Raw genomic sequence first — 11,078 nt, forward strand, 5'->3', positions numbered from 1 at the left:
TGCTGTAGCATCCAAGGCCCTCGTAGTCTTCTTTTAAATGCACTTATCCTCACATGCCCCTGGTGAGGTCAGGCAGTGCTCTTATCCCCATTTTACAGATAGGGAACTGAGGCACAGAGAGACTAAGCAAGTTGCCCAAGGTCACACAGGAAGTTTATGACAGAGCAGCAAATTAAATCCACGTGTTCTGCATCCCAGCCAACGGCCCTAAGCACTGGGCCATCCTTCTCCAAGGAAAATGCCCTTTTGACACGCCACCGCCCCCCGCTGCATGCACGCGCACACACACACACACACACACACACACACACACACAGTACTGAAACCTGTTCATTTTGGTTGATTTTTTTTTCATTTGAAAAAAATGCATTTCAAAAAATAACCACAGCTTTTTCTCACTTTTTAGGGTGTTCCCCCCAACTAGAAACAGCTGGGGCAAATGAAAAAAAAATTCCCCACCAAAATGGATTTAAAAAAAAGTAAATTTAAGAATGTTTTAATTGAAATCAATGAAAAACTCCAGATAAGATATTGAACGAAAGGGGCAAATGGTCATTTATTGCAAAAATTGTCAGGAAATACTTACCTTTTTCTGACCAGCTGTGCTGCTGATCGTTCTGGCCTCGATCTAGCAAAGCGCTTGAGCCCACGCTTAAATTTAAGCACGTGAGTAATTCCACTGAATTCAGTGAGAACACACATGCAGAAGAGCCTTTTGGGTCAGCACATGCTGGCTGCATTGTCTCACTTTGGCTGAAAAAAACATTGGAGAAAAAGGGAAGTGGGAAACCTCCAGCATCAGTTGATTACATGAGAGGCTTCTACTCAACTTCAGGGATTTGAATTGCTCAGAGGAAGGGGAAGTAATTGCTGTGCTCGGGGTATTTCTTGAGGTTATGAATATTTGTAAATAAAGAGATGTATTTGCAGAGTATTATATTAACTCTGCAGATTAGAATCCTGAAGAAAGGAGCCCAATTTTGTAACAGACAGAGAATTCTTCCTTCGCTTGCTTCCGAGGTGATGTCATGTATTCTGGGCTTACCTGTGGGGTTATTAATTCCTAAACACCATGCCCATTTGCATATGCTTTTATTAGGGCAAGCGAAAGAGAGTGCTGGCACTAACTCAGGGGTGAAACTGTGTTCTGCCTTGCCTCAGTTAACCTTCACTATTTGCATTGTAGTTTGTGTAGACACCCCCACTGAGACTGCACCCCAACCCCGCTCCTGCACACCAAACCCCTGCCCCAGCCCATAGAATATCAGGGTTGGAAGGGACCTCAGGAGGTCATCTAGTCCAACCTCCCTAGGTAACGCATTCCAGTGCTTCACCACCCTCCTAGTGAAAAAGTTTTTCCTAATATCCAACCTAGACCTCCCCCACTGCAACTTGAGACCATTACTCCTTGTTCTATCATCTGGTACCACTGAGAACAGTCTAGACCCATCCTCTTTGGAACCCCCTTTCAGGTAGTTGAAAGCAGCTATCAAATCCCCCCTCACTCTTCTCTTCTGCAGACTAAATAATCCCGTTCCCTCAGCCTCTCCTCATAAGTCATGTGCTCCAGCCCAGAGCCCCTCCTGCACCCAAACTCCCTCCCAGAGCCCGCACCCCTCACTCCCTCCTACATCCCAACCCACTGCCCCGGGCTCAGCCTGGAGCCCCCTCCCACACTCCAAATCCCTCAATCCCAGCCCAGAACCTGCACCCCCTCCCACAACCCAACCCCCTGCCCCAGCCTGGTGAAAGTGAGTGAGGGTGGGGGAGAGCGAGTGACGGAGGGAGGGGGAAATGGAGTGAGCGGAGTGGGGCCTCGGGGCAGAGCAAGCATGTTTGGGTTTGTGTGATAGACAGTTGGAAGGACCTTGTACTGGCAGCTGCTCCGGTGCACGTAGGTTCCTGTTGAATGGGTGCACCCCCCTCCCCGGCGCTGACCCACTCAGCCGGAACACACTCAGCTGACGCTGGTTTATTTCTGCTCTGTCTCTTTCTTACCACGGAGTTTCCACTGCAGGACATTTCCTTGCCCGTTACTTTTCTTAGAGTTGTGACTTCCCCTAGTGATTCCTCCTCCTCGTCCTCTGCGACTTCCTCTCACTCCTCTGCGGCTCGAGGTGAGGGGGCCTCTGCTCCCCTTTGTGCCAGGGGGTTTGATGGGGCCAGGACCTGGCCTACTGCCACTGACCGGCAGCCTCATGTCCCGCCAGCTGCACAACGGGCATCCGTCGGGTGAGGGAAGTCGCAGGTGGCTGGATATGATGCTAACCACATCACTCCCTTGGGTACCCTGGGTGATGGGAAACTGATGTGGTTTAAACCACAGCAGCCTCTGTGTAAGGCCCTGTGGGTCTAGGGGACCCAGGCAGCTGGCAGCTCCGTGCTCCCCCCAACATGCACTCCACTGCTGTGGACACAGCCCATGGGAAGTCCTGCCTCAAGGGGTCTGACAGGCAGCAGCCTCATGGTTCCCGATTGGCGCTCTGCCCTATATAAACCCAAGGAGCCTTCCAGGAAATGTCCAGGAAACAGTGTGGAGCTGCTGCTCCTGGCTTTGTCCTTGGCTTTGGACCTCACCCCCAGATCTGAAACCTGCCTCTGAGCCTTGGTATTGACTCTAGCCTGGAACCTGGCTAAAAACTCCTCTGCTGCTCCCAGCCTCAGGTTTGACCCTGCTCTGACCGCCCGTGTGAGGATCCTGACCCCGTGTGGCTTGGTGCAGACTGTGACCCACAGCCTATTTAGCTTTGCCTAGCTGAAGGTCACAGGGTACAGCGCGCCGTCCGATTACTGATGTTCGGGTGACGCCAGCTGAATTGTGCTGGGTTCAGACACCCAGGGAGGGACTGAAGCTGCCCCAAAGAGCTGACAGCCTGAACCAACAAGATAGACACAGGGTGGGGAGGGCAAAACAGACTCGCCCAAGGTTGCAGAGCAGGGAATAGACCCTGGTTCTCCTGAGAATCACTGCAGCGCAGCATGCTACACATGGACCACCCTGCCTCTGGAGCAGCTGTTTCCAGCCCCAGGAGCTCATCCTGTAGAGCGCTCAGACTCTTTGTTTTAGATCTTCCCAAGTAAAAACACAAAGAACTTGTTTCCCTTTGCTGGCAAGAATCCGGTTATTTTTTACTCATCAGTGGAGTCGTTTGTGAGTGACGGTTAAATCATAGGGCAGGAGACGGACGGATTCCTTGTTCCAATCAGAGTCCAGACACCCCAAGGGGTGAACCTGAACCCCAAAGAATAAGCAATTGAATCAACTGCTTTTATACATTATTGTGTATCAATAAGTCAGCCCAGGTCTTTTATGCACACTTGTAAGGTTCTGAACGTGATGGTCATTTGGAGCTATGTACACAGACTGCAGTTAGAAGCGGTGTATTTGGGGATACAGAATAGTATGTTCATGACCAGCACCACGAGTTCAAATACTTCTCACAGCAGGGAAGAGCTCCTCCCAAGCCAGTCGCTTACACGAAACGGACCGTCCATTGCCAGCCAGGAAGAGCCAATGGTCATTATTCCCGTCTATTTGGCACTGGTGAGGCCACAGCTGGAGTATTGCGTCCATTTTGGTCCCCCCCACTACACAAGGGATGTGGACAAATTGGAGAGAGTCCAGCGGAGGACAATGAAAATGATCAGGGGGTTGGAGCACATGACTTATGAGGAGAGGCTGAGGGAACTGGGATTGTTTAGTCTGCAGAAGAGAAGAGTGAGGGGGATTTGATAGCTGCTTTCAACTACCTGAAAGGGGGTTCCAAAAAGGATGGAGGTCAGCTATTCAGTGGTGGCAGATGACAGAACAAGGAGCAATGGTCTCAAGTTGCAGTGGGGGAGGTCTCAGTTGGATATTAGGAAACACTATTTCACTAGGAGGGTGGTGAGGCACTGGAATGGGTTACCTAGGGAGGTGGTGGAATCTCCATCCTTAGAGGTTTTTAAGGCCTGGCTTGACAAAGCCCTGGCTGGGATGATTTAGTTGGGGTTGGTCCTGCCTTGAGCCCCCTGAGGTCTCTTCCAACCCTAATCTTCTATGATTAGAGTTCATAGGAAAACACTGAAACAAATTGAAACCCCTAGTCTTGGAAAACTAAGACAGTAGGCCTGGGCAGGGCATTGATGCCCCCTTTGGGAAGGCTAGCCCCTGACCCCACCCCTTCCTCCTGCGGCCTTGCCCTTACCCCATCCTTTCCACCACCCCCTCGTCCACCAGAGTCCCTTGTCCCCCTGCAGCCAGAGGAGCCCCAGCTAAACCGCCATGACCCCAGGACTGCCTTCTGGCCCCGAGCACTGGCCCGACCCCCGGGCCACCAGCTGGCTGGCCCCAAGCCGCCCCCTGACTCGTTGCCACTGGCCAGCTGAAGCAGCCAGTCAGCCTAGCCCCAGCTCCAGGCCACCAGCCTGAGCTGAGCCCCCGCCAGCTTTGGGAGAGAGGGGGAGCCAGGAAGGGGCCTCGGCCTGGGTTGGGGGAGGCTTAGCCTCTCCTGGCCTATGATACCTTCCGCCCATGAGAGGAGGGAATTTCCCCCACCATAGTCAGAGAGAAAGAAAAAACCTGCACCCCTTACAACGGTAGGGAGTTGAAGAGAAGGACATCCAGGAACTGAGGGGCAGCCCTTAAGTGGGGCACTGTCCGTGAAACCCTGGATCCCCTCTGGGACTGGAGCATGCTGGGAAACGGTTCAGAGGCAATAGGTAACTTACATTAGAACAGGGAATGTAGCAACTATAACAGTGTAAAGGCTGAAAAGTCGCATCTCTGTGTTTGTTTCCTGGGTAATTTGTCTGTGGTCGCTTTTCCTCACTGTTCCAGCTTGGAAATCTGGCTTTTCTATTAAATAATCTTTGTTTATTTTTATCCCATGCAGGTCTCTGCTGTGCAAACCGTGTGGAGCATGTGCGCCAAAGTGTGCCGATAGTGGGGGGCAGGTTTTACTCCTTCAGGGAGGACGAACCAGAGGGGAAAGTCTGAGTGGCTGGTCGTTGAGAACGCCAGTCGATGGATTTGGTGGGGACTCAGGCCTGGGAGGGCTGCCGAGGTCACCCTCCAAGGAGTAGGTCGGCTGGTGGAAGCCAGGGTGAGACCTTTATGCTTGTGGCCTGACCACAGGTGTCCAGGCTCCGAGTCACAGCCGCACAGTGTTAAATCACCGCACTTATAAGGCAGGTGGTGAGGAAATCCCTTGCTGGGCTGGGTGAGCGCCGAAGCATCACACTCCTCTCTGCAGAGGGTAAGATTTCAGTGTTCGCACCTGCGTAGCTCATTGGATATTTTGGTCATTATGTCCCCTGGGTTATCCCTGGCCTCTAGACCCCACTCTGCTTAACTGGAGTCCCAAGTCCTCAGTTTCCCCAACTTGCATCTCCATTCCTCAGAACTGGGGATGGACAAAACCTGCTATCTTGTGTTGTTTGCTGAGGCCCGATGATGCGCCTGGAGCTGTACAAGGCCCAAGCATGGAGTCCCTGCTCCAGGAGCCTCCAGCCGGCCCCTCAGACACAGGGGCCCTGGGAAACCCAGAGGAAGGAGGAACTTGGCCAGATTCTCCTATTAACTCATCTCCTGTGGCCACTCTGGAAGCAGGGTTTCTAGGAGGGATTTGGAAGAGCAGAGCAAAATCAGATCTACCCCATTTTACAGGTGGGGACCCAAGACATTGAGACGCTATGGCCACACAAGGAGTCTGTGACAAAACAGGGACTTAAACCCAGGTCTTCTAAGTCTCAGGCTATTGCACTAACCACAGAGCCTCCCACCCCCCTGGACTGAGGCCAGAGGAGTAAGGGGGCTCAGGCTGGTTTCGCTGGCAGAGCAGAGCGGGCAGGAGACTCAGCAAGGGAAGCAGAGTCTGGTTTTCCCCCATGGCTGCAGCTCGTGCGTCATTTACACCTGTGCAGTGTGGGTGCAAAGCCGAGGCAGCAGTGTGAGCAAATGCAGAAATCTCTTGGTTAGCACTTCTGCCCACATTGCAAAGGTGTAAATAACTCCCCAGGGTGCTGGGCGGGGGAGAATGTACCTGCCCTGCCAGCCTGGGGTTCAGTGCCATTACTCTGGATTTACATCGGTGGCACTGAGAGCAGAATTTGGCCCCTTATCCCCACACCAGGCAGAGACCCTCCATGATGCAGCCCAGTGTCACTTGGAAGCATGGCCTGGGAGCTGTGCGCTAGGCTGGGTGTTTGGCCGTAGCTCTGGGCAGAGCAGAGACACACTGCCCTGGGGAGCAATGGCAGAGGTCTGAATGCCTCCCCAGTTACATGTCGCCGCCCCCCCAATATGGGCCAGTCTTCCAAGGGCTGCAGAATGACCCACCTGCTTCTCCTACTCCCCTCCGCTCTCTGCCCCTTTCAACAAGCCACTCGTGGGGGTCGAAGTGATCTCAGAGGAAGGAGCAACCTCGTAAACCCCTCCCCTGAGTGCCACTTGTTCAACGTAGCCTGCCTTCGGCCTTGCTCTTTGCTAATGAAGCACTCCGGCCGGACACTGCGGGCCCAATCCTGCAGGGCGGCCCTGATGCCACTGGGCCCGATCCTGCATGCCACACCATTTTTGCACCCCGGCAGTCCCGCGCCCTGGGCAACTGCCTGGTTGGCCCCACCTTAATGACAGGTACAGAGATCCTCTGGGTTCACCAAAAGAATGTCATGTAGGATCCCTATTATGGAAGTCTGTGTCACCACAATCATTGTGAGATGTAGGTACAGAACATGCGTGAGGAGTCATGTAGATATGCTGAAAATTATGTTCTCTAGGCCTTGTAGTTCAAGGCAGGTCAGTCAAAGGTAGTGTGCCTTGAGACAAACTTCTCCAGACAGGAGGGAAGAGATGGCTATCGCCCTGCTGGACCATTGCATATTAAGACATAAGACCGCTAACATAGTGAGTGAAATGCTACTGAAGGGTGTAGTAGGCAGACGGCCTGAAAAATAAGCCCATGTATCAGAGGCCTGAGGCCTGGCCTAAAGTAGGCAAAACTTTGCTGCTATAAGCAAAGTTAAGTTGTGAGCAAGAGGCAGGCCCTGCTCACAGAATCGGGCAAGAACAGGGCTGATATTGCAGAAACACATTCCTAAGTGGTGCTAGGCATAAGAATATATACGCAAACACATTCCAGAAAGGTGGTACCAGAACACCTCGATAAAGATGACAGGAACACGCTGACCCATCTTAAGGATAAGGTCAGGATGGCAGCATGACGGAGAGAGAGGTTTTGATCAAAGCAACACGTACAAGGTAATGGGTGGCACCCTGATATGTCAGGGGCAATCCATAATTTGTTGGCCTGGTGTATAAAGATGTATTTCAGAGGGAGTGTCTTTGGCCAGCCTAGGGAGCAGTGGAAAGTCCCACCACTGACCAGCTGCGTCCATTGTCACGAGCATACAGGTCTAAGTATCCTCGTAGAGTCTGCCAGGTGTTATCACCGGGCTTCGCCGACAATAACCTTGGCCGGGCGCCTTCGCTACTAAACCAAGTCTTGTGGTCTTATTGAGCAGTTTGATCGGAGCCTGCCGTACGGGCTGTCTGGCCAGAGCCAGTGCAGCAGGCAGCGAGAACACACGCACGCAGCCGAACATCGGACAACATCGGTGACCCCGACCGCTGATCTGGTAAATAAGCGAGCTGTCCTCTGGAGGAATCGCGATCTAACATGACAGAAGACCACGAGCTAGGAAACTCCCTTAACCCCTCCCTGCAAATCCCCACAGAGTTGAATAAGGTATGGACATGCCAGGTTGCTAGTAAAACAGGCCCATATGAATTTAAAAAAAATATAGTGGGGAAGAAACTGACTAGACTCTGTAAGGCGAGGGCAGAGATTGTAGCCTTAAAATGGAGAATATTGCAAACTATAATCATGGCTGTTAAATGGTTAAGACAACATGCCACAAATTAGCGGGGCAAGTACCAGAAACAAAGAAAGAGTTAAAAGGAGCAGTGCCCTGGAATGCTCCCACTCCCCTCGCGGGGTGGCAAGCAGTCCAGAGACAGCAAGCAGAGGAACAAAATAAAACATGGGAAACTGCTGTAAGAAACTGACAAAAAAAAGAGATGTGCCGTCCCCTGTTATAAATATTGGTGATCAGGCTTTAGGTAGTTCCCCTGTGCCTGAAGAATGGGGCCAGAAATGGAAAAAGGGGGCCCTAGCCAAATAAAAAATGAAACGGGGGCCACTGCATGGTAACCCCCACCTTACAAGAAAAGCCAGGTTCTGGTTAAACGGAAACGGAGACTGGTGCCTGTCAGATCAGGAAAAGTAAGTGCCCAGGGAGGAGACATAGAACACAATATTTTCACTGCATTGGTAAATGAAATGAAAGAAAAAAAATGGAACAGTTCACAGAGCACATTAGGAGACAGGAGCTGCAACTCGGTCGCCGGGAAGTGAATAAAAAACAATTTCAAAGTGAAAAACCAAAATTGAGCAGATTGACACCTAGAATTAATGCATTAACACATTGAGTTGCCAAAAAACAGTTAACTGCAGCGAAAAAAGGGCACTCCCGCAGTCCATTTGGCATGCACACAAAAAGCAACAGACACTGGGGGAATAAATTCAGGTTTTACAAGAGCAGGTAACGACCCCCACTCTCCTCTCAGAGCCAGGATAAAAACCAGGAGTGCTGGTTCCCAACTGCTTCGACCCACAGAACCACACTCTGCGCTCATAGCTAAAAATAGAACCTTCTTTCTCAAATATTTTTACATATCAGTTACGTTTTCCTTTATATTCTCTCTCAGTTTGCTTAACTCGCTGCTGCTGCCTGTACTTTAAGATACCTTGATACAGTTAATCTTTCTTGGCTCAGGTCTCCCTACCTTCCTAGGTTGCTTTTCATCCCTCTTCTCCCCCCCCCCCCCTCCCGCAACAAACAAACTAAGGTTTTTACCTTGGTTTCTCTTGCTTTAAATAAATCCAGTAAATTAATTATTTTAACCCTTCAGGAATGCAACAGCTGGAACTACTCTTAACTTTCTTGAAGATCTGGTTGCCAAGCAAGAAAAATGCAGACTCTGCTTCTAATCCTAACCACTAACTAATATTTGAAACATAGATTTCATAGAATATCAGGGTTGGAAGGGACCTCAGGAGATCATCTAGTCCAACCCCCTGCTCAAAGCAGGACCAATCCCCAATTAAATCATCATGGGCTTTCCTGATTACTGTATAGCAGAGTTTTAAAATAAAGTTTAATGTAAAGTAATGGAAAATGCCTTAATTTACTAAATTAATACAACAAATTTGGCAAATAATATATTTATCAATTTTTATTAAAAAAAGTTTTAAATAAGGTAATAACTTGCTTAAATGTTTAACCCTTTTGTTTATCTGTCTTTTTTTTTAATGCACTGTTTTAATAACTAAGTTCTTAAGGCCTTATTTTGTATAGTTATAAACAAAACTCGCACCGCTTGTTTTTAATTGTAAGTTAGTCCTGTATGTTGTCTGTTGTGTGTCACGTGAATACTTTTAAAATTATTTTTATTTTGTTGCAACAAAATTAAATTTTATACCCTTTTTTAAAAAGTGTAAGTGGTACCACACTATTTTAAAATAATGGTTGGGTTATAACCATCATAATAGTATTACCATTTTTTTCAAAATTCAAAAAGGTTTCAGTTATAAATATATGTACATATATTTCTGCCTCAACAAATAATGCAATTTCAAACAAAAATAATTCTCTTTTAGTAATCACAGGTTTTTTTTAATCTTTATTTTGTTGTTGTTGTTGAATTTTTTTTTATTATTATTCAAAAAAAGGAAGGGAAACCTCAACATTAAGGTAAAAATAATATTAACAAAATGTCACTTTCTTCTTGGGTTTTTAAAGACTTGTTTGCACTTTTAAATATAGTTATAAGAATATTATAGCAAAATGTTTAAAAACAGCAATCAATGCATAAAGCTAACCAAACAATTTCAACAGGTTTCTACCTTTTCAACAGGTTTCCACCTTTGTCAGCAAAGTGTCATGAAAATGTAATGCCCTCAATGTGTTTGAATAGACTTGCATTTAAGATTTAGTTTTATACACTCTTCTTTTAAGTTATGGTAAAGGGAAGCAGTGGTTGTTAACTGTTTAGAAGCACAAATGTTAACTAAAATGGAATTGGTATCACAAGCAAATTAACTCTAAAAAGCTTGGTTAAAATTATGCTACTAACTCTTTTGCTAAAAGCGAGTGCTCAGCGGGGAAAGCAATACACCTTTTCTTAGCAGATGGTGAGCATCTATTCTAGCAGTTCAGCATTACGTTTAGTATAAAATATTAGTAATGCACCTCAAGTAAAAATGAATGTCTAGACAACAATTGCAAAAGTAGAACTTGTGTTATAAAAGACTTGGCCTCCCATTACATTGTAAACAAACTACGTGAATCAGTGCATTCAATTTGGATTACTGAAAACAAGAAGGAATGTAAAACAAACTGTAGCGATGCGGAACTCGCCCCTGCGGCACCTCCTGCTGGTGGTCTCTGGGAATTAGCTCATCTAGCCTCCGGAGCGCCCTCTGCAGGCCGGTGTCCCGCTTGCCGGGGGCCCCTGTGTCCCTCCCAGACCTGGTGCCCCATTATCTTTGGGGTGCTGCCCCCTGGCAATGCCCCCACAGTCTCAGGGTCTCCCCTCCCCAGGGAACCCCCAACCTTCTATCCCCACCTTGCCTCAGTCATAGGCTACTGCCAGTCACCAACTAGCCCCCGCGCCCTGGGGCGGGCTGCAGTGTCAGCTAGGGTTACCATATTTTGAGTGTCCACAAAGAGGACACTCCACGGGGCCCCGGCCCCGCCCCACCCATGCCCCCACCCCAACTCCACCCCTTCCCCAAAGTCTCCACCCCCTCCCCTGCTTCCCGCGAACATTTGATTCGCGGGAAGCCTGAAGCAGGTAAGCAGGGGTGGGGGGGTGGGAGGAGGAGGCACGTCCCAGTCTAGCCCCCCCTAACCGAGCGGCTCCCTCCGGCAGCCGGCCCCGTCGTCTCCAGCCTGGCTCGGCTCAGGCCCTGGGGAGTCGGCCCCAGGCCAGCGGCGCCGGCCCCTCCCTAGCCCCCAGCGGCGCCGGCCCCTCC

This window comes from Terrapene carolina, unplaced genomic scaffold, assembly GCF_002925995.2.
Source record: "Terrapene carolina triunguis isolate 2854851 unplaced genomic scaffold, T_m_triunguis-2.0 Scaffold33924, whole genome shotgun sequence".
Taxonomy (NCBI): domain Eukaryota; kingdom Metazoa; phylum Chordata; order Testudines; family Emydidae; genus Terrapene; species Terrapene triunguis.